The following is a 21377-nucleotide window of genomic DNA, read 5'->3' on the forward strand; positions in this document are numbered from 1 at the left end:
GCAAATACCAAAAAAATGTCAGAAATTATAGCAGTAAGGTAATATGGTATGCTCAGTTCAGTCTCTTTATATGGAGTCTAACAAATGCATTTTGTGTCTCCTATGTTTTTTAAAAAAGCATTCTATAAAGCAGAAAGGTCTTTGAGGAATTGGGGGAGGGAAGAGGCATTGGTTGTGCTATTGTAAAAATGTGTGCATAAAACTATCACTAGCAACAATATTGTGAATCATAGTACCTGAATAAAAATGGGGGTGGGGTGAGGAAGAACACCCTTGTTCTCAAACTGCTACTTGACAGGATAGAGTACAAGTACACAGAATCTAAAGATCTGCATAAATTAGAGGTGATTAAGATTCAAGGGCATCCAAAAAGATCTCAGATTTCAGATTTCATCTTGAGTGAAGCTCTTGCTCCTCTTGAGTTCAAATGGGTTGAAGGAAGAGGGTAGAGACATTAGAGAAAGGTAAAGCATCAGAAGCAAATAGCGAAAAGATGCAATTTGGTGGCAGTATTTGGAAAAGTTTGCCAGACATCTACTGCAGATCTCAGGAGTGGAATACGTTTGGCTTTGCATAGCCAGTAAGTCAACCAACTTTTCCGGGAACCTCCTGAACCCCCAACACTGAAGCCTCATTGCTCATCATGCTGAGGAATTGGTCCTTTTGTTTCTTTCAGCAAAGAAATATATAAGAGCATCTTAAGAACATTTGCAGGGACTGGAGCAGTAGCACAGCAGGTAGGGTGTTTGCCTTGCACACAGCAGATCCGGTTTTGATTCCCAGCATCCCATTATGGACCCCTGAGCACTGCCAGAAGTAATTCCTGAGTGCAAAGACAGGAGTAACCCCTGTGCATCGATGGGTGTGACCCAAAATGAAAAAAAAGAACATTTACAGTGGGCCAGATAGATAGTAAGAGAGTGGGTAGGGTATTTGCACTCACTCAAGCAGGGGTCAATTCTCAGCACCATGTATGTTCCCCCGAACCCTTCCAGAGTATAGAGTCAGGAGTAAGCTATGAGTACCAGCAGGTATGCCCCACCTCAAAAAAAGAGAGAGAACACTTATAGCCATATATGTAATGTGCTCTTGCTGCTCCCGTCTGAACAATATTTCTTCTTTCATGGAAAAACTTACTCTTGCTCTATTACAAATTATCTTAATAAGACTTGATCATAATAGAACTTGAAGAAAATGGATTAGAAAATATCTATTGACTTTCTTTACCCCATAGAGAAAGCTTGATTATGCATGAAGTCAACACACATTGTAAATCATAACAAAGGATGGATAAAGAACTATATAATACACTTTAACAGAAGGCTGAGATTTAAAAATAGGTAAGTGGTTAAAATAAAGGTGAACTTCTCAACAGAAATTTAGAAAATTATGGTAACTAGTTTTCATAGAGATGGTATCACCTCAAACCACCAAATGTTAGACTTAGAATGGATTATAAATGCAATTGATCTAGCCACTTGTTTGTTTCCTCATAATAAGTTACATTCTTCTGATAATTTCATTGAGTCAACAAACGTTGACTATTTGACCAATTTGTTAAGTAAAAGCATTAAGGGCCTTTTTTTGAAGAGCTTTCCATTTAGTTGGAGATAGAAGAAACAAATGTTAGTAACATACTGTTTGGTTTTGAGTGCAGGCTATTATAAAAATATGAAAACAGGATCTTATGATAGATTTGGAGTATGTTATATTAGATGAATACTTTGGAAGGGCTTGCAGGGAAGTCTATGTCAACAAAAAGTGATTGGAGAAATCAAGTCATATAATCATCTGGACAAAAAGAAGAGAATTGCTTTCTATGGACACAAAATATTCAAGGAAATATGTGTAAGTGAGAAAGTATGGAAGAGACTGGTGTGGGAATTATATTCATCAGTGGATGAAATCTGAGGGATTCCAAGCCATCAGAAAGCAAAAGAAGGGGCTGGGTCAATAATACAGCAGGTAGAGTGTTTACTTACACATGGCCAACCCAGATTCAATCCTCAGCATCTCATATGGTCTCCCAAGCACTGTCAGGAGTAATTCCTGGGTGAAGAGCCAAGAGTAATTCCTGAGCATTGCCGTTGACCCAAAAATCCAAAAGAGAAAGCACAACAAAAAGGCATTTGAGAGTTTTTAGTAGTATAATCCCATATCAAGATAACATAAAAGAGTCTTTCATCCAGTGTTTACAAATAGAATTGAATTTAAGTTGAAAGAAGTGAAGTATAGCTAAGTAGGTAAGAAAATAAAGATAATTACAAGTAATAGAGCCCTAGTGATGTAAGAGTAGGATGAAAATGCATCTGATATGTTTAGAGGAAAGGATGCTTCCACCAGAAATTTCAGGGGAAACCCAACAGAACAGAAACCCTAAGGGAGAGGATATCCTTTGATGGACAAAATATCAAGCTACAGAAATGACTTTGTTATCAGGTGAACACTGGGGAACCTTTAGAAGTGTTTGGAAAGGGAAGTGATTTCACTCTTTGCCTTAGAAGGTCATAATTGTGTCACTGGAAAGAAATATGATAAGTAGAAAAAATTAGCTTGGACTCAGGCAGTCAGAGTTCAAATCCAAGCTCCTCTTTTCCTGTGTGTACTTGGCCAATCACAACAAATTGGTGAGAACAAGCAAGAAAATTACAAGCATTCCAGTAAGCATTTTGTCTTCCATGAGGACTGTCCTAGAGTATGAGTTGAAAATTTGGAAATTTAGCTATTTAAATAAAATTTAATTGGAATTCAGACACATCATTTGTTTATACATTGTCTTCTATACCATGGTGGCAGGGTTAAGCACTTGTGGCAGAGACTGCTGTCAAGATCTTACACAATTACTATCTGATCTTTATAGGAAAGGTTTGCTGCCCCCTATTCTAGACTCTATTCTAGAGTCTCTATTCTAGACACTAGAGTATTCTAGTCTCTATTCTGTAGTACTCTACTCTACTCTATTCTAGACTCTTACGGAATTAAACCATAAGTAGCAAGATGCTCATTCTGCATAAAGAGAGAAAAATAAGAAAAATGTTTTTTGATATTTATACTACAATCGAGGAGGAACGCTGAAAGGATTAGCAATCTGCCATAAGCTTGAAGAAAATAATTGCTTTCTCTTAAACGGTGTTCAATTGCAGTTTTATCTTGAGATAAACAGAGCTAGTATACAAGATAAGTAATGATGAGAAAATGGGTTAAATGAAGATGTACATAGAGCCATGGCGACAACAATGGGATATCTGTAACATTTAAATTACTTACTATAATATTATGTAGCATAAATTATGGAATAGTAGATTGTAAGTTTCCAAATAAAGAAAGGGTGCAGTGGACCCGCACAGGGGACTCTAGCATTTGGTGGCCGAGAGCTGCCTCCCCAGGCCAGTCCATGGTGGCAGTGGATGACAGGTGAAGAATGGGGGCAATGGAGAAACTGAAACTGGGCCTCAATCTGGTTGGCAGCTGGTTTATTTCTCTCTCCTCCCCAGCGTAGTCCTATCTTTCCCTTATAGTCATCATTTTCATCATAGTCCTAGTTACCAGAGTTCCATCATCCTAGTCTCCTCGTAGACCTCAAAGTCCTCTCCTTCATTATATCCTCTTCTTCATCTTGATGTAGTCTCATAGTCTCTTCCAGTCATTGTTGTCATCTGGTTTTCCTTCTAGTGCCAAAGTTTCAGTCCTCCTCCTCCTCTTCAATGTCTTGTCATCAATCTTCTCAACCTCAACATCTAGTCCTCAGCATCTAATCTTCAGCATCGAGTCCCAACATTGTAAACATCTCATCTTCAACATTTCATCCTCAGCATCCAGTCTTCAGCATTAATCTTCAACATCTAGTTACAACTTTCTCTTCCCCAACATCTAGTCTTCAATATCACCTTCTCAGCATCTCATCCCTAGCTTCTAGTCCCAGTGTCTTGTTCTCTCTTACCCTTTACAGCATAGTTATATTGAAATCATGAAGGATGAGGATACAAAGGTGGGTTAAACATTATCATTACAACAAAGAGATGGGAAGTTACTCCTTCAGGAGATTAACTCAAGAACAAAATCTCACTTGAGGAGATTACTCCAGATTACTAGGAGATACGTTCAAGGGCAGGATTCCATCCAGGGTGTAAGGGTGTATTGCTTTCTCCTATCCTCAGGTACTAATCCATTTAAAGTCATAGTAAATTTATTTCTTATAATATTTCTAGCAATGTCATTTTGTATGAACACAGTAAGAGATATATTAAGCTTAAAGGTTAGCTCTTCCTGAGAATGTCTCACTATATATTCCAGACCACAGTCCTCAGGCCAGGTTAGTCTTTCCTAACACCAGCAATGTCCTTATTCAGTTACTTCTTTTTGGGTCATCACAGAGTTTGTCCATGACCGTACTCTTAACTTATAGTTAAGTATTATGGCACTTGGCCTGGCCTATTTCGATCCCAGGGTAGCTCACAGCTTGCCCTGGGTCCATTCAGTCCCTCATTGGTATCCTGCTCTTAAGAGTGCTAGAGCTAAGGGCAACTGAGGTTTAAGTCAAGTAAACATGGATTCCCAGGAGTAAATATTATTTTGGAGTCAATTAGCTCCCATGTTACAAAGCATAACATGACTGTCTTCCTGTGCCTATACAAAAAGGACATTGCTAAATAAACAATGCAAATGACATAAAGGAAAGAGAAAAAGCAATATAGAATTATTAGTGATTAATGGAATTGGGTGTGCCTCAGTTGCACTGTTGTGGGAGTGGCTCAATAAGCCTTAAGATCCCTGGGGTAGGAGCAAGGACAACCCAGCTGTTATCCAACAGTAGATGTATTTGCACACACACACACACATATACATATATATACATATGCATATGTGCTTGTGTGTTATGTCTGTGAGTTTTTACGGCAAAAAACACTGTTTCTGTAGTTTTAAAAAAAGATTCCTTAAAACATACAAAGAAAACTTTTGGGAAGAAAATGTGAGCAGGGCACTTTTTCATTCCAAACTGTCCTAAGACAGATAATAAGAATGTATTGACTCATGGGGTAACTGTGTTGACAGAGACCAGGAGAAGATCAACACAAGGTTTTGATAGCAAAGTTTGCAGAACATCGAGGTAAATAAGAACATGTTTCCTGCATACCTGTTATCAGAAGTATCTGATATATTTCTAAGGTTTATGAGACTTCCTTCCCAGTCTGTCTCTTTGTGAGCTTATAAATAGTTCTTTCTGATGGCAAGTTTCACAAATAGAAATAATGGGTTTTTTAACTTCTTCCTCCACCCCCAACCAAGCTATCTCATGACTTGGGAGACAAAAAGAAAGGCCAATTATCACAAGAAAGAAAACACTGCTGGTCTCAGGAAAAGTCACAACCCTTTTCAAAGCACACAACATTCCCAAGAAAGAATTCTTATCTAATGAGCCTGATGACATAACAGTATCCATAGCTCATGATAAAGAAGAGAAGAAGATGGGGAATGGTCCTTTTCTGTCATGTACCACAATTTTCTTTGGAAATGCCTAAGATGGCCTCAGATTTTGGCCAAAATCTGAATTCTGAATTCTATAAATCAGATTCGGAGAAACCTGTGTTCAGATTTCAAATATGACAAATAGAATCTGGTCTCTCAAACTCTTGACCTGAATTTTCTTTGAAGGCTAAAAACCATTTTCTGTAAGTGAGCTGGGCAGCACTTCTGATGATTGTCAAGAGATAATGTCTATCATATCATTATTGATTATATTGACCATGATAATAAGAGCAATATAAATAACTATTTTTAATTAGGACTTCATTTGTGCCAAATTTTTTTTTCAAAATTTGGTTTTGACAGTCTTAAACTATAAATTCTTTTCCTCTCACAGCAACTTTAAGTGGTAATTACTCTCTTCTTTGTTCAATGACAAAGACTCAAAAAGCTTAAAGTGAAAGTCAAACTTTGAATCTGAAAAGTCAAATCACTGGGTCGTCACTGTTATCCACTCTTCTCTGTTGTCTACACAATGAGGCTAAAGGAAAGTGAGAGTTAGATCAGTGTATTGATTTTCTAGAAAGGGTCATCACACTTCCACAAACTGGGTGGCTTCAAACAACAGAAATGTAGTCTATTACAAGAAAAATGGGAAAGAGCTAAATTTAAAAAGTTCATAAGGCTATGTTTCTTTGAAAAGCAGCAGATTCTTCCTTGGGTCTTCCAAACTTGGTCTATAGAGGAATCACTGCAGTCTTGGCTTTCATCTTCATGTCCCTTTCTTTCTGTCTTGCTGTGTCCTCCCAAGAGGGTCACCAGTCATTGGACTTAGGTCTTCTAATTCAATTTTATTTCAGCACCATCCACAGCTAATTATATCCACAAAAACCCTATTTCTGCTTTTAGCCTTCTACATTTATGCTTTATCAAATTGAATATCCCTTTCCTTGAATTCCCTGAAGCAGATGCTTTCCAAGAAATATCAAAGTAACTTTCACAGCTTCAGAAACAAGACTAAGAAGACAAGTGGCAAGATCCACAATGTTTAGTGGAAACAAATATAAACAAATGAAACTACATTTGTTTATAAGCTACTAACTGAAAAGCTTCTGCACCTCTAAAGAAACAGTGACCAAAATACAGAAAGAGCCCTCAGAATAGGAAAATCATTTACCCAATACCTAGCAGATAACAAGGATATACAAGACATTAGCACAACTGTCCAAGGGAAAATCCTCCAACCCCATCATAAAAATGGGGAGAAGAAATGAACAGAAACTTCTTCAAAAAAGAAATTCAAATGGTCAAAAGGCACGTGAAAAAATTCTCTACATCGTTAATCATCAGGGAGATGCAAATCAAAATAACAGTGAGATATCATCTTACACCACAGAGATTGGCAGACATTAAAAAGTACAAGAATAACTATCTGCTGGCTCAGATGCAGGGAGAAAGGGACTCTCATTCATTGTTGGTGGGAATGCCAACTGCTCTGGTCTTTTTGGAAAACAATATGGACATTCCTCCAAAAACTAGAAATTGAGCTCCCATATGATTCAGCAATACCACTTCTGGGAATATGTTTCAGGGATGCAAAAAAACAAACAAACAAAAAACCACAGTATAAATGACATATGCACTTGTATGTTTATTGCATTTGTATGTTTATTGCAGCACTGTTTACAATAGCCAGAATCTGGAAAAAATCCGAGTGCCCAGAACAGATGACTGGTTAAAGAAACTTGTACATCTACACTCTGGAATACTATGCAGCTGTTAGAAAAGATGAAGTCATAAAATTTGTTTACAAGTGAATGGGCACAGAGAGTATCTTGCTAAGTGAAATGAGTCAGAAAGAGAGGAAGAGACAGAGAATGACTGAACTCATTTGTGAAATATAAAATAACATAATGAGACTAACACCGAAGAACAAAAGAAATATAGGCCAGTAGGATCCTTCCACAGTTTGAAAGCCAGTGTCACTTGCTGGGGGAAAAGGCAATTGAGATGGAGAAGAGACCACTAAGTAAATGATGGTTGGAGGGATCAGTCAGTATTGGAGATGAATGCTGACAGTAGACTAAGGACCAAGCATGATGGCCTCTCACTATCTTATGCAAACCATAATGCCCAAAAGTAGAGATAGACTAAGAAGGAATGCATCTGCCACAGAGGCAGGGGGTAAGATGGGGTGAGAGTGGTGGGAGGGGTACTGGGAGCATTGGTGGTGGAAAATGTGCACTGGTGGAGAGATGTGTGCTCCATCATTGTATGACCGAAACTTAATCATGAAAGTTTGTAACTGTATCTCATGGTGATTCAATAAAAAAACAAAAGGATCCACGATGTTTTTTTTATCTGTCAATAAGAATTATATCCTCTTTTCTCATCAATTTCAAATGAACTTATTTTTAACCTAAATTTCAAAGTCCTCCGGTGTGAATCTATGAATCAGTGGATCATCTTGGGTGCCATCACATCCTTTCTTTACGACTCAGAAGAAGGGGATACTCTACCTGGATACATGCCCACCCTTCCTGATCACCACCCATATGGATGAGACAGGGACGATTCCTCAAGGAGAGTTTGAGGCATTGGACAAAAAAAGAGACTAATTACTGGCAGAAAAAAAAAAACCTATATGCCAACCATAGATTCAAAAGAGGAAAGTGACAAGGTTGAATAAACTTGGATTTTCAAAAGAAATCATCCAGGTGGTTTCCACTACATTCAATCTTAGATTTCTGAATCAATGTTTTGCAAAACAAGCGAGATCTGAACTCAGTAGTCAGCAGCATTTCATTCACCATGTAACTATTAAAAGTTCCTTCACGTCTTTCCACCTGTCACTCTAGAAAAAAAAAGTCCTTTCCTTGCAGGCAACAATTACAATCAGTATTGCCCCTTTGTCTATTCCAGCTCTAACCTCAAAATCTTACATTTCATCCGAGGACAGAGCTTCTACTCTATGGCTTACAAAGGGCATGAAATAAAACCAAAGTCCACTGTATGAGCTCAGTCTAGAAGGGTATCTGAAGTAGAGGAACTCTTTACCCCCTTTTTAATTTTAATTTTTTTCCAGAGTAAAATATAATAAAGAGTAAGGTCACAGAAATGAAGAGCATAGAAGATATTACAAAAACTGGAATTTATAAAAAAGAAAAACTAAAGGAACTAGAAGCCATCTAAAATGAGAAGTTACTTTAAAACTAAAACGAAAATAGCTGAAAGGTAAAAACAAAGGCGATATAATGCAAAGAAAGAAATCTAAAGTCTATTTTAGAACCAGAAAAAACTAGTTTTCAAGATAAAATTATTGCTGAAAACACTGTTACGATAATACACAACAAGAGATCAATAATATGAAAAAAACATATAAGAAGTTAATGTCTACACAAAAAATACGGATGACTATTTATCATTTCCAAAATTTAGAAGCAAGCAAGAATGCCCTGCAATATATAAATAAATAAACCAGATGCATACAAGCACTGGACTATTCTGCAATTAAAAAAAACTGAGCCATCAGGCTCATGGAGAAACATGCAGGAGTCTTAAATATTAATAAATAAGCAGTCAGTTGAAAAAGATTGTATGTGATTGTAACATTGCAATAAAAAGGCAAAATTATGTGGAAATGGTAAAAAGATCAGTGGTAGCCCCAGATAATGGATATACAGGATGTATAGGCAGAAAACAAAGTTGGGTGGAGGGCAATGAAACTACCCTACAGAGCATTAAAACAATAGATATATGACATTGTACACTTGTTCAACCCATAGAACATGCACCGCCAAGAATCCACTCTAACATGTTATGGATTCTGAGTGATAGCACAGTATCAATTTAGATTTACCTATAAGATATAAATATAGGGTATTGATAATGGGGAGTTGTGCAGGCTTGGGGGAAAGGAGACACAGGGATATTCTGTATTTTCCCCATTTTTCTGTAACCATAAAGGCATTGTAAAAAAAACTATTTGTTTTGATATATATACATATATATAACAATATATAGTTATATATAAACAACTCTTTTGTGTTATATATATCTATATATATAGATATAGATATATCAAAACAAATATGCCTCTTAGAGAGCCCAGCAAGTTCCTGAGAGTATCTCGCCCACACAGAAGAGCCTGGCAAGCTCCCCATGGTGTACTCGATATGCTAAGTACAGGTCTCATTCCCCTGACCCTGAAAAAAGCCTCCAATCGTTAGGGAAAGTGAGTAAGGAGAGGCTGCTAAAATCTCAGGGCTGGGTTGAAGGGAGACATTACTGATGTCTGCTCGAGTAAATCGATGAACAATGAGATGACAGTGATACATATACAACTTTGTGATATGGATGGAACTAGAGGATATTATGTTGAGTGAAGCCAATTAGAAGAAAAGGGCTAGACATAGAATGATATCTGTCATATATGGGAATTAAAGATACACAGTAAGGTAGTAAACAAAGGGCCAAAGGCAACAACATGGGGAAACTGATCCACACAACTTAAGATCTGGGGATGGGGGTTGAAAGGAAGAGGCATTGATGCCCTTGGAAGAGGGAGGAGGGTACAGTGGTGATGGGTGTGATGTTGGAATCATGTACATAGGAAACAATCATGACATTATTGTATATCACAGAACCTAGATCAATAAAGAAGGTTAACTAATAAAATAACTTTTTAAAATTTGTTATATTTTTCTTTTTATTGAGTCACCGGGGTGTCTGGCAGATGCAGGTGCCACTCCTGGGCTAGGGAGGGCATTAAAGAGTTTTTTTTGGGGGGGTCACACCCAGCGATGCTCAGGGGTTACTCCTGGCTTTGCACTCAGGAATTACTCCTGGCGGTGCTTGGGGGACCATATGGGATGTCGGGGATCAAACACGGGTCAGCCGCGTGCAAGGCAAACGCCCTACCCGCTGTGCTATCGCTCCAGCCCCCAAGTTTTATAAAGTATCTTTAGTTTTGGTGGAATTCCCCTTTTAAATAGTCTTGCCACACCTTTATTAATGACATAATCTATTCATTAATATCAGAGAGATCTTTTTTGTTTATCAATAGGCAACTGATTTTTGCCTTGAATGACCCAAGGGCAGTTAAAAGTTATTTGAATTTGGCCTTGGTGTTATAAAAGACGTTTTAATGTAAACTTCAGGTTTAGTTGAATGTTAATTTTATGGTCAGCAGGAAGAGTACAGAATTTGAAGGCAGGGGAGGAAGAGAAAAAAAAACATGAATAAGTTTCTCAAAGAAAATGGGCACGTAGAATGGACAGGAACCTAAAATTGGGGAAAGTGGCTGGTTGCAAGCCCCAGAACACGGATAAATGAACCACAATTCATGGACCCAGGTTGAGAGAGACTCTTCCTCTGTGAACATTTGAACTTGGCCATTTGGGTGGCTGAAAAGGACTTGTGTTATAATGAATCAATGTTATATCCATAACCATGCCACCGGACTCCGTGCCAGGCTGTTTTCACTCAGGGCGCCCCAGAGGGGGGTGGGTGAGAGCCCTCCCCGCCCCAAGGGACCCAGCACCAGCAGTCGACCTCCATTACACAACAGCAGCCACACTCCAGGCCGCTTTCCATAGGCTTGGGCTGAGCCTCACGCATGAGTGAACATATTCCTGGACACATCATCATAAAGGGAAATATGTATGTATTTCCCTTTATGATATACATATATATACATATATACATATATACATATATGATATACATTATACATATATATTTCCCTTTATGATATATATATATATGCCTTTCGGAGAGCCTCCTGCCTGCACGGAAGAGCCTGGCAAGCTCCCCGTGGCGTATTCGATATGCTAAATACAGTAACAATAACAGGTCTCATTCCCCTGACCCTGAAAAAAGCCTCCAATCTTGAGAAAGATAGCAGCATAAGGAGAGGCTGCTAAAATCTCAGAGATGGGACAAATGGAGACGTTACTGGCGCCCACTTGAGTAAATTGATGAACAATGGGATGGCAGTGATACAGTGATACACTGATTGAGTCACCAGGAGATACACAGTAACAAAGCTGTTGGTGTTCCGGTTTCAGTCATACAATGTTCCAACACTCATTCCTCCATCAGTGTCAGTTTCCCACTATTAATGACCCCAGTTTCTCTCCCCCTAGCCTGCCTCATGCACTTTTCTTCTTTCTCTGGGTCTGTCTCTGTCTCCTCTCTGTCTCTGTCTCTGTCTCTGTCTCTCTCTCTCACTCTCACTCTTGCTCTCTCTCTCTCTCTCTCTCTCTCTCTCTTCCTCTTTCTCTCTCTCTTCCTCTCTCTCCCCTTTTGGCATTATGGTTTGCCCTACAGATACTGAGAGGTTATCGTGTTTGTTCCTTTACCTAATTTCAGCATGCTATTCTTATCCAGAATGATTATTTCCAACTATCATTACCATAGTGATTCCTTTTCTATCTCAACACTTTTTAAAAAATGAATAAACTACTGATGCACCATGGATAAATCAATCTCAAAATCATTATGTCATGTGATAGAAACCAGATACAATGAAGTACACAACTGTGTTTTTTTATTCTAGAAAAAGCAAAGGAATCTGGAGACCAACACCAGACTGGGGTTCCCTAGAGACAGGGTGGAAAAGGTAGGAACAGAAAAGGGGTAAAAGAAAACTTCGGGTGCATGGATGAAAAGTAGGAAGGTGAGAATGTTCATTATCTTAAAGTAGTCATGGTTCCCTGACTTTACATCTCTATTAGAACTCATTAAGCTTGTACGTTTGAAACAGGCACAACTGAATTTGCTTCTAAATCCTTTCATAATTGATTTCTCAGTGTTCCTTTACTGCCATAAATGTCAGTGGAAAATACCTAAGTTCAGGCCAATCCTTTTATACCTCCTCTGTGACACAGGCTGAGTAATTTGCTATCTTGAATCAACCAGTCTTTTTGTCTGTATCATGGAGGTCGCATGCAGTACATGATGCCATTCAGTACTAGAATACCATATGCAAAGCATACATACATTTTACTCTACACTTTTGGTAGCAAGCATTCTCTCACCCACTAAAACATAAATTATAGGAATGAATGCAGAACCTTCTTCTTTTCCTTTTTTGTTTCTTTTGTATTGTTGCCTAGAGTCTCTGTTTTAAACTCCTTGCGCCTAGAACAGTGGGTACCTGATGGGCACTCAATGAATGTTGGTTGGAAACAGACATGCAGAGCTAGTGAAATAAATTAGTGGATTGTCAGCAAAGAGGTCATAAGGAGACTGGATGAAGGTTCTTTCCTAGGCTCTGAGTTCCTTGCCTTTCACATTCAAGGAACTGCTTCTGCCAGTTACTATGAGACTAAGGTCACTGCTCTAAACTTATTCTCATCCCAGTCAAAATAACACGATTATTTGGCTGTATGAGACAGGAAATGACCAATAGCCACAACTGATGACACACGCCCTGGCTGGGGAGACGAAAGAATAGCTTCTGTGCAAAGTAAGCAGCCGGAGCCACAGGAATGTGGGAAGAGACATTTTTCTAATGATTATTTTTAATTAAATGATCCAGCTTGCCTTCCAGTTATGCTTCGGTAAGTCTGACACTCAGACAACTCAATAAGGATTCAGTCAGATGGAATGCTCCTCGCTGCTCCCCCCACTTTTGGGCAAAGGCATCAAGCATACTCACTCGGAGAATTAGAACACATCATCCTTCAGGAGAAGCACTTTCAGAACCAGAAGAACATAATGACTTGTCTGTCTAGAAAAAAAAAATGAGAGAGACACACTGTCTTTTATTTGGGAGGGAGGGGGTTGTTGTTTTAATGTTGTGTGTGTGGTTTCTTTTGTTTTTTTTTTTTTGAAGAGCCCAAATTCTTATTTACTTATATCTTGCATTTGAAGGATTCCTCGATGGTAGCCTTGGCCTGTGACTCTTCATCATAGTTCCTTATAAGTGTTTATTAACAAGTTGTTTAGAAATGTTTACAAAGTGTCTCCAGAAGTTATATGTTAAAAACAAATGTCATTGTCAAAAAAAATAAAGAATTAATGATGGGAGAAAGACAAAGAGGGATCTTGTTTTTCATAGACTTTCAGGCTATGAAAGGATTTCGTTGGCCACATCCATGAACCATCTGATCCGAGGAAATATGCTTCATTTTATAGATGACAATGCCATAGTACAGAGAGGAAATAACAGGGGAATCAATCCCAAGTCACACAAGAAAGTGACTTATAAGAAACAGCTGCAGACTAATCCCATCCTTTCTCATATAAAGTCCCATGTTATTCTCACTACTTACTAATTATTTGGATTTTCATAAACAGCCAAAATATCTGTAACCATCTCTTATGAGTAAGGTGTGTGACTCAGCTACTTAATAACCATTTTGGTGGGGGGGGGATATGGGTAGAAAATAAATGACGTGAGGGTTAGTGCTGGAGGTGAATGCAGATTTAAATCTTAACCCTCCTCTTTGCTGTGTCATCCTCAGTGCATTACTATTTCTGAACTTCTGTTTCTCTCATCTGGAAAATGAGAATTAAAGTACCTGCTACACAGGGCTCTTGTCAAAATCAAATAAGATAATCCTTGTGAAGCAGTGATGGTTATCAGTCGTAGTAGCCTCATAAAGCAGTTTCCAGAATGGAAGTACGAAACAGAGCAATCACCTTAGTGTTGGAATAAGCGTCAGCCATCTATGGTAACAACGATAGTCAGTTTATAAAGACTCTAAAATGCGCCTCCCAAATTCGGGAGAAAAACCATCCTATAAAGCTAATAGTTAACAGAGAGCGTTTCCCCGAGGCAGGCTCTAAATTATGCTTCTGTATCCAATAATTCTCCCCGAAGGGAAGCCGTAGGGAAATCTGGTTGGTTGGCAGGTTTTGGTTTGAGGGCCACTCCAGGCAGTGCTCCCCAGTTTACTGCTCAGGGGTTGTTCCTGAAGGTGCTCGGGGGATCATCTAGTGCCAGGGAGAGAACACAGGACCCCCGGGATGTCCAGCATGTGCCCCGCCCCTTGAAGCTGCTGCCTCTCCTCCACGTTTTGAAGGCTTCCAATAACAAAGATACATTTCTTACCCACGTGACTTGGTCATAACTAGTTGTCTCTGACAGTTTTGCCCATCCTCCATCACAGGATTCAACCACGGAGCAGACTCTGTCTGGACTCAACCTGTCATCAGATTGGGAGGAAACAAAAGATACGACAAAGACAAACTCTATGAAGCTTTCTGACAGTTGGCACTTCCGCTCCCATGTTATTCGTTGGAGAAAGTCACCTGACCCAGCTCTCTCTGCGGACTGGGAAAATTAACCTGCCCCTAGGAGAGACATGACTGACCATTTGGGAACAATAATGCAATCGACTTTGGTAGATAGAAACTGCTCTTTGCCCAACAGTCTGTCCTAGGTCATTAAATTGAGTCCAAAAAAATATCAGTTAGGGAAAAAAGAATTCACCAAGGACAAAACAAAAGTCAAAATGATCACAACTGGGCAAATGTGAAAGACCATAGTCTGCCTGGGGCTGGAAAAGGAGAGATTAAAAAAAAACATGAATGGTCATTACTGCTTAGGAGAAAGTGGTCTGAAAGAGGATTTATGAGGGCATCTTGGTAAATGGCAAAGATACCAAAAACAAATGGTATCTGTTAGATGAGGCCATAATAGCACATACCTCTCATAGTGGTCATGAAACAGTGACTGCAACATGCTTATCAAAGTGCCCCGTCCATATTAGTCCATTAAATGCTAAGTCACGTAGCACCATAGCGCTGTCATCCCATTGTTCATCAATTTGCTCCAGCAGGCACCAGTAACGTCTCCATTGTGAGACTTGTTGCTATTGTCTTTGGCATATCGAATACACCACGAGGAGCTTGCCAGGCTCTGTCATGTGAGCGGGATACTTGCGGCAGCTTGCTGGGCTCTCCAAGAGCGTTGAAGGAATCAAACCTGGGTCAGCCACGTGCAAGGCAAATGCCCTACCCACTGTGCTATGGGTTCAGCCCACTAAGTTATATAGCCATACATAAATATAGATAAGGACGTAGATGATAGAGATAAAGACAATTGATTTGTGTATACTCATGATCAAAAACAGTAACAATAAGTCTCACAATGAGAGACGTTACTGGTGCCTGCTCGAACAAATCGATGAGCAACAGGATGACAGTGACAGTGACAGTGATACTCATGATCACCTCCAGGCTCTGGACCCTGCAAGGCTGAGCCTTTCAGACTCAGAACCAAGTGGACCTGGTACCACTCTGCATTCTGACATCACACAAACTACAGCTTTTGTCTCTGAAATGTGCTCTAACATTTACAAAGGACATTTGAATTCAACCCTGCAGTCCATGAAGTGCAAGGTCTCTGAGCTTAGCAAAGGCAGTCACTTAGCAAAGAGCTTCACCTGGGTCTTTGCACTCCAAATTATGTGCTCTTTGTTCACAGAAATCCTTCCTAAAACAGAGATCTGGTTCCCTTCTTCAATCTCTTTCTCATTCTCCCCCACTGCAATAGTTACTTCAAAGGGACAGTACTTGAAAAATCATGATACTTGGCTGCCCTACTTTTCATTCAGGTGTGTATCTCCCTCTCAATGCTCTAACCTAGGACAAGACAGGCTCTGGGTGTTTTGGGTCCCTGTTCTGAGCTTTATATGCCCTGGCACAGAAGGCTGAGCCTGCTTCTCAATGTAACAAGGTTGCACTAATTAGCTGCATTTAATTTTGCATATGGAGATAGAATGCAAATAGATGCAAAGCAGTATGCAAATCAGACACATCCTGGCTCTCCAGCAGAACAAGCCTGCAATACTGATGCCATGACAATGTATATTAATAGCCCGTCTTACTAAGGCATGCTATGTTTGCAAAAGGGGCAGGCACACACTGTTGTTCTGTGCTTTATTTTTCTGGGATAATACTGACTTTATATTGAATTCCAAATTTACGATCCTTGACAAGAAGTGACTGGTCATAACGCTGTTGTCTATACATGATTCTTGTAAGTAATGAGGTTCACTGAAAGTTGTGCCAGATAGGCCATGGTTCTAAGTCCTGCCCTTTGCCACAGTTAGATAGTTCACCTGAGGTTGGGTCTGCACGGCTGTTAAATGGGGTTAACCCATCTAGTGTGTGCAGAGCTGCGGGTGAGGTTTGATGTGACTTAACATACCACAGCTGCTCAATAAACATTCATTTTTTTCTCCATGGTCCTCGGGGACATTAAATTAATAGATACTGGGTAGAGGGGAGTCCTTTCAAGGCTTGCCGTGCTTCGGCTTGGCGTTCCATTTAATGTATGGTTGTAGCTAAAGGCTATTCTGCAGCTCATTCATTTGCTCACAAAAAAACATAGGACCTTTTAGAGGCCTCCCTCAGAGAAGGCAGATGGAATAGAGAAGGGAACACTAAGAAAATGATGGCTGGAGGAATCAGTTGGGATGGGAGATGTGTGCCAAAAGTAGATAATGGACAAAACATGGTGACCTCTCAGTGTCTGTGTTGCAAGCCATGATGCCCAAAAGGAGAGAGAGTATGGGGAATATTGTGTGCCATGGAGGCAGGGTAAGGGTGGGGAAGGGGGGTACACTGAGGATATTGGTGGTAGGGAATATGCACTGGTGGAGGGATGGGTGTTTGATTATTGTGTGATTGTAACCCAAACATGAAAGCTTGTAACTGTCTCACGGTGATTCAATAAAAATAATAATAAATTTTAAAAAATAGAGGCCTCCCCCAAATGAGCCTATGACTCCATCCTGACCTGCTGAAATGCAACAGCTATTCTTACAAAGCCTTTTTGTTTGGGACCACACCTGGTGGTGTTCAGGGTTTACTCTTGGCTCTGTGCTCAGATCACTCCTGGAAGTCTGGGCAGGGGTGGGGGTGGGTGGGACACAGGGAGCATATATGGTGCTGGGGATCAAACCCAGGTCTGCCACACTTAAGGAAAGTGCTCTGCTCACCCTCAGGCCCAATTCTTACAAGACCTCTTATATACTTACCCTCCCTTCACCAAGTGGGAGCATTCCTTGAGTTACATTTAGTATATGCCCGGGAAGCTTTTCAGAGGCCCTTGGGAGATGAAAGACTCTCCTCTGCCATCTCAGAATGTCCTATGGCCCACTGTGGCTATACTCTATTGGAACAGCTTGGCCCATCTTCCTCTCTTCACACAGGGAACTTGACTCACAGACAGGAACTATTTCTGAATCATCTTTGTGTTCTTAGCCCTATGCAGCAAGGAAGGTGCTCGATCTGTGTAGGAGGGAGGGGGCAAAGAAAGACACACCACTCCATTTAGTACATACATACTCTTAACAATACTGCACATGCACACATGCATGGTACACATGCATCACATATACATACATACATATATACTACTGTTTCCCACAACAAATCTCTGATGAAAATCACACTGAAGTTCCAGAAATGCATGGACACCTGAACTTAGGGCCCTGACCTTGCATGCCATGTCCATGCAAGGTCACAAGAATACAATCTGCTCTCTAGTAGAGACCTCTGTCCCTAGAGGGCTGTCTGGGGACAAAAGGGCTTCTGTTTAGGCTCCCATGAGCAGCCTCATCCATTCAGCATCGAATATCTGAATATTCTGACCATATGTCGAGGAATTATATTCTGTAACAAAAGCCTCAGACCTGACGCAAAATAAATAGGAGGTTGTTGTTCAAACTATCTGCCTCAATCCTCTCTCTGTCTCTCTCTCTTGCTCTCTCTTTCTCTTTTACACACACACACAAACACACACACAATGTCAATGCACATGTAGGCATGTTCATGTATACACACAGACCCACGGTCATAGTATATGTGTACATGTGCACACAGAGAATCATGGGTACACAGGGACCCACCTTCCTACAATGCTTCACAAGTATATACACACACAACACACACAAACATACATACACCAGATGCACATGCATACCCAGCCCCTCACTAAGAAATTAAAAAAAAAAAAATGCTAGCCAGAATCTGGAAACAACCCAAGTCCCTGAGAACAGACAACTAGTTAAAGAAATTTTGGCACATCTACATCTACACAATGGAATACTATACAGCTGTTAGGAAAGATGAAGTCATGAAATTTGCTTATAAGTGGGTGGACATGGAGAGTTTCATACTGAATGAAATGAGTTAGGAAGAAAACAAAAGACATAAAATGACTGCAATCATTTGTGGAATATAGCACTGTAGCACTGTAATCCCATTGCTCATCAATTTGCTCGAGTGGGCACAATGGAGTAACGTCTCCATTGTGAGATTTGTTGTTACTGTTTTGGGCATATTGAATATGCCATGGTAGCTTGCCAGGCTGGCTCTGCTGTGTAGGTGGGATACTCTTGGTAGCTTGCCGGGCTCTCCAAGAGGGATGGAGGAATGGAACCCAGGTTCGGCCACATGCAAGGCAAACACCCTACCCGCTGTGCTATCACTCCCATCCTGTGGAATATAAAATAATATAATATGAGACTGACACCCAAGGATAGTAGAAACAGGGCCAGGGATTTTGCTCCATGGTTGGCAGCCTGCCTCTTGAGCTGGGAGAGAAGGCAGCTGGAATCAAGAGGGGATCACTAAGTCAATGATGGTTGGAGGAATCAGTCTGGATGGGAGATGTGTGCTGAAAGTAGATAAAGGACCAAACGTGATAGCCTCTCAGTATCTGTATTAGAAACCATAATGCCCCAAAGTAGAGAGAGAGTATGGGGGAAATTGTCTGGGGAGGCAGAGAGAGAGGAATTTGGGGCAGGAAGAGATACTGGGGACATTGGTGATGGAAAATGTGCACTGGTAGAGGGATGGCTGTTCGATCACTGTATGACTGAAACTCAAACATGAAAGCTTTGTAACTGTATCTCACGATGATACGCAGAATTGACTGCATAAAACACCGCTTTCCAGCCTTTCTCCAATTGTGGCCCCTTCTGATCTTGTCTCCTCTCTATGGCCTCCTTGTCCTAGACTATCCTCAGGCCATGGCAGCCCCACAAGTACATGAATGTGACCCTTGGAATATCCTGGGGTCCCACCTGGGGGCACATTACCCCCACTTACGAAACACTGCTCTCCCCATCTCAGGGGGAAACAGCCAGTCCCCAAAGGATGCTGAGAGCCTCTTGACAGGGAAGTGACGGGTGGAAGCAGGAGCGAGATGGGAAGGTGGGGTGAGGTGGGAAGGGGGGGGGTGAGGGAGGGTGGAGGAGAAACGGTACGGGTACTGCCTCTTCCTGGGTAAAAAATTAAGGAAAATACTTTGCTGTGATGTTGGAAGAATGTTCCATGGAAGGAGAAAAGAGCAGAAAACTACAAGAGGGATGAAGGAGAAACTGAAAGGAAAGAAATGGTGAGAAAGGAAGGAGGAGGGGAGAAGTCAGGATGTAAGGAAGAGAGTAAGGAGCAGGAATACCAGAAACCAGGCAAGGGGAGAGCAATCTACCTTTGACGAAGAGTGGGTTCTCCATGGAAACAAAAGTGCCTGTTTGTCTTAAAATGCCACTAAAAAGGAAAATTGTAAATCACTTTCCACCCAGGAGGCAGGGATGATTGCCCTGGCTTTTGACAGCTAAATTTGAAAAACACTCCTATCAATCACCCTAGAGCTGCTGGCGCCCACCTCTGCCAGGTGCTATGGGGCTAGTTCTGTAAGAAGCGGGTCTCCGATGCCCTATTTTATCATAAGCATTCCTTTTAGACAAGTAATCCTGAGGGACTATGCGCCAAGGAAAGAACAAAAGGAAGAGAAGGAAAGAAACAGAGCAGAGAATCTGAGGCAAAATAGCATCACTTACCAAGACATCAGGAAGGTTTTTTCATCCAGACAAAAAAAAATGTTTGAGGCAGAGAAATGAAATAAGAAATTTAGGGTTGGGGGGCTGGAGCGATAGCATGCGGCCGACCCGAGTTCAATTCCCAGCATCCCATATGGTCCCCTGAGCACTGCCAAAAGTACTTAACTGAATACAAAGCCAGGAGTAATCCTTGAGCATCACCAGGTGTGACCCAAAATTAAAGCAAAAAAAAAAAATAAAAAGAAAAAAGAAACTCAGGTTTGGAGCAAAGGTACAGCAGTAGGATGCTTCCCTTGTACCCAGATTCCATCCCTGGTACCGCAGTGTCCTCTAAGAGCAATCCCCAAGTATAGAGCCAGGAGTAAGCCCTGAGCACTATTGGGGGTTGACCCCCAAACAAAATAATGATAATAAACCTGCAAATCAGCAGCCCTTGTGCCAAGCAACAGAGCCTGGAAAAACTGAGCCTCTGACGTTCTCCAGGAAGGAGAGGAGAGGCACGTGCTCCAGGCCCTGGTGCTGGCACACACGTCACTTCTAAAGGCCTCCGTGAAACAGTAAGGCAGAGTCAAAGTCCTGTGAGCCTGTCCCAAACCTCCCCACAACTTCCACACCTCTAGAGCACTATAAGCTCTTGCGTCCTAAGAATTACCTCCCAGTTTAGTGGCTTAAAGAAAAAGCAGTTCAGTATCCCCCACCCTATCTCTGTGGCTTAGGAAAGTGGAAGCTGACTCTTGGTGACTCTTCAGGACACTAATCGAGTGTTCTCAGAGCATGGACACTGGCATCCTTTGCCTACTGACATGCTGGAGAGGGCAGGCAGGAGTACCTGAGGTCTTCCAGAACGTTACCTTACAGGCTCATATCCTGATTTCTGCCTTTTCCATTTGTTAAAAGACTTTAGCTTAGAGGGGCTGGAGAGATAGTACAGTGGGTAGGGTATTTTCCTTGCATGTGGCCAACCTGAGTTCAATCCCTGGCATCCCATATGGTCCCCTGAGCACTGCCAGGAGTAATTTCTGAGTGGAGAGCCAGGAGTAACCCCTGAGCATGCTGGATGTTACCCAAAAGGACAAAAAAAAGACATTAGTTTCCACCAAGAGACTA

At 40.9% G+C, this 21377-nt stretch overlaps 1 long non-coding RNA gene across 1 annotated transcript in view; it reads right to left on the reverse strand.

The window, feature by feature from the left end:
• Nucleotides 1-17722, reverse strand: part of LOC129402333 (uncharacterized) — a 118470-nt gene extending 100748 nt beyond the window's left edge. Inside the window, exons 1-3 of the long non-coding RNA XR_008628633.1 lie at nt 17460-17722; nt 14525-14618; nt 13127-13198 (exon numbers count right to left, since the gene is read on the reverse strand). This is a non-coding gene — a long non-coding RNA (uncharacterized LOC129402333). The remainder of the gene's footprint in view (nt 1-13126; nt 13199-14524; nt 14619-17459) is intronic.
• Between the last annotated feature and the right edge of the window lie 3655 nt (nt 17723-21377).

The sequence above is a fragment of the Sorex araneus genome, chromosome 2 (assembly GCF_027595985.1).
Source record: "Sorex araneus isolate mSorAra2 chromosome 2, mSorAra2.pri, whole genome shotgun sequence".
Classification (NCBI taxonomy): domain Eukaryota; kingdom Metazoa; phylum Chordata; class Mammalia; order Eulipotyphla; family Soricidae; genus Sorex; species Sorex araneus.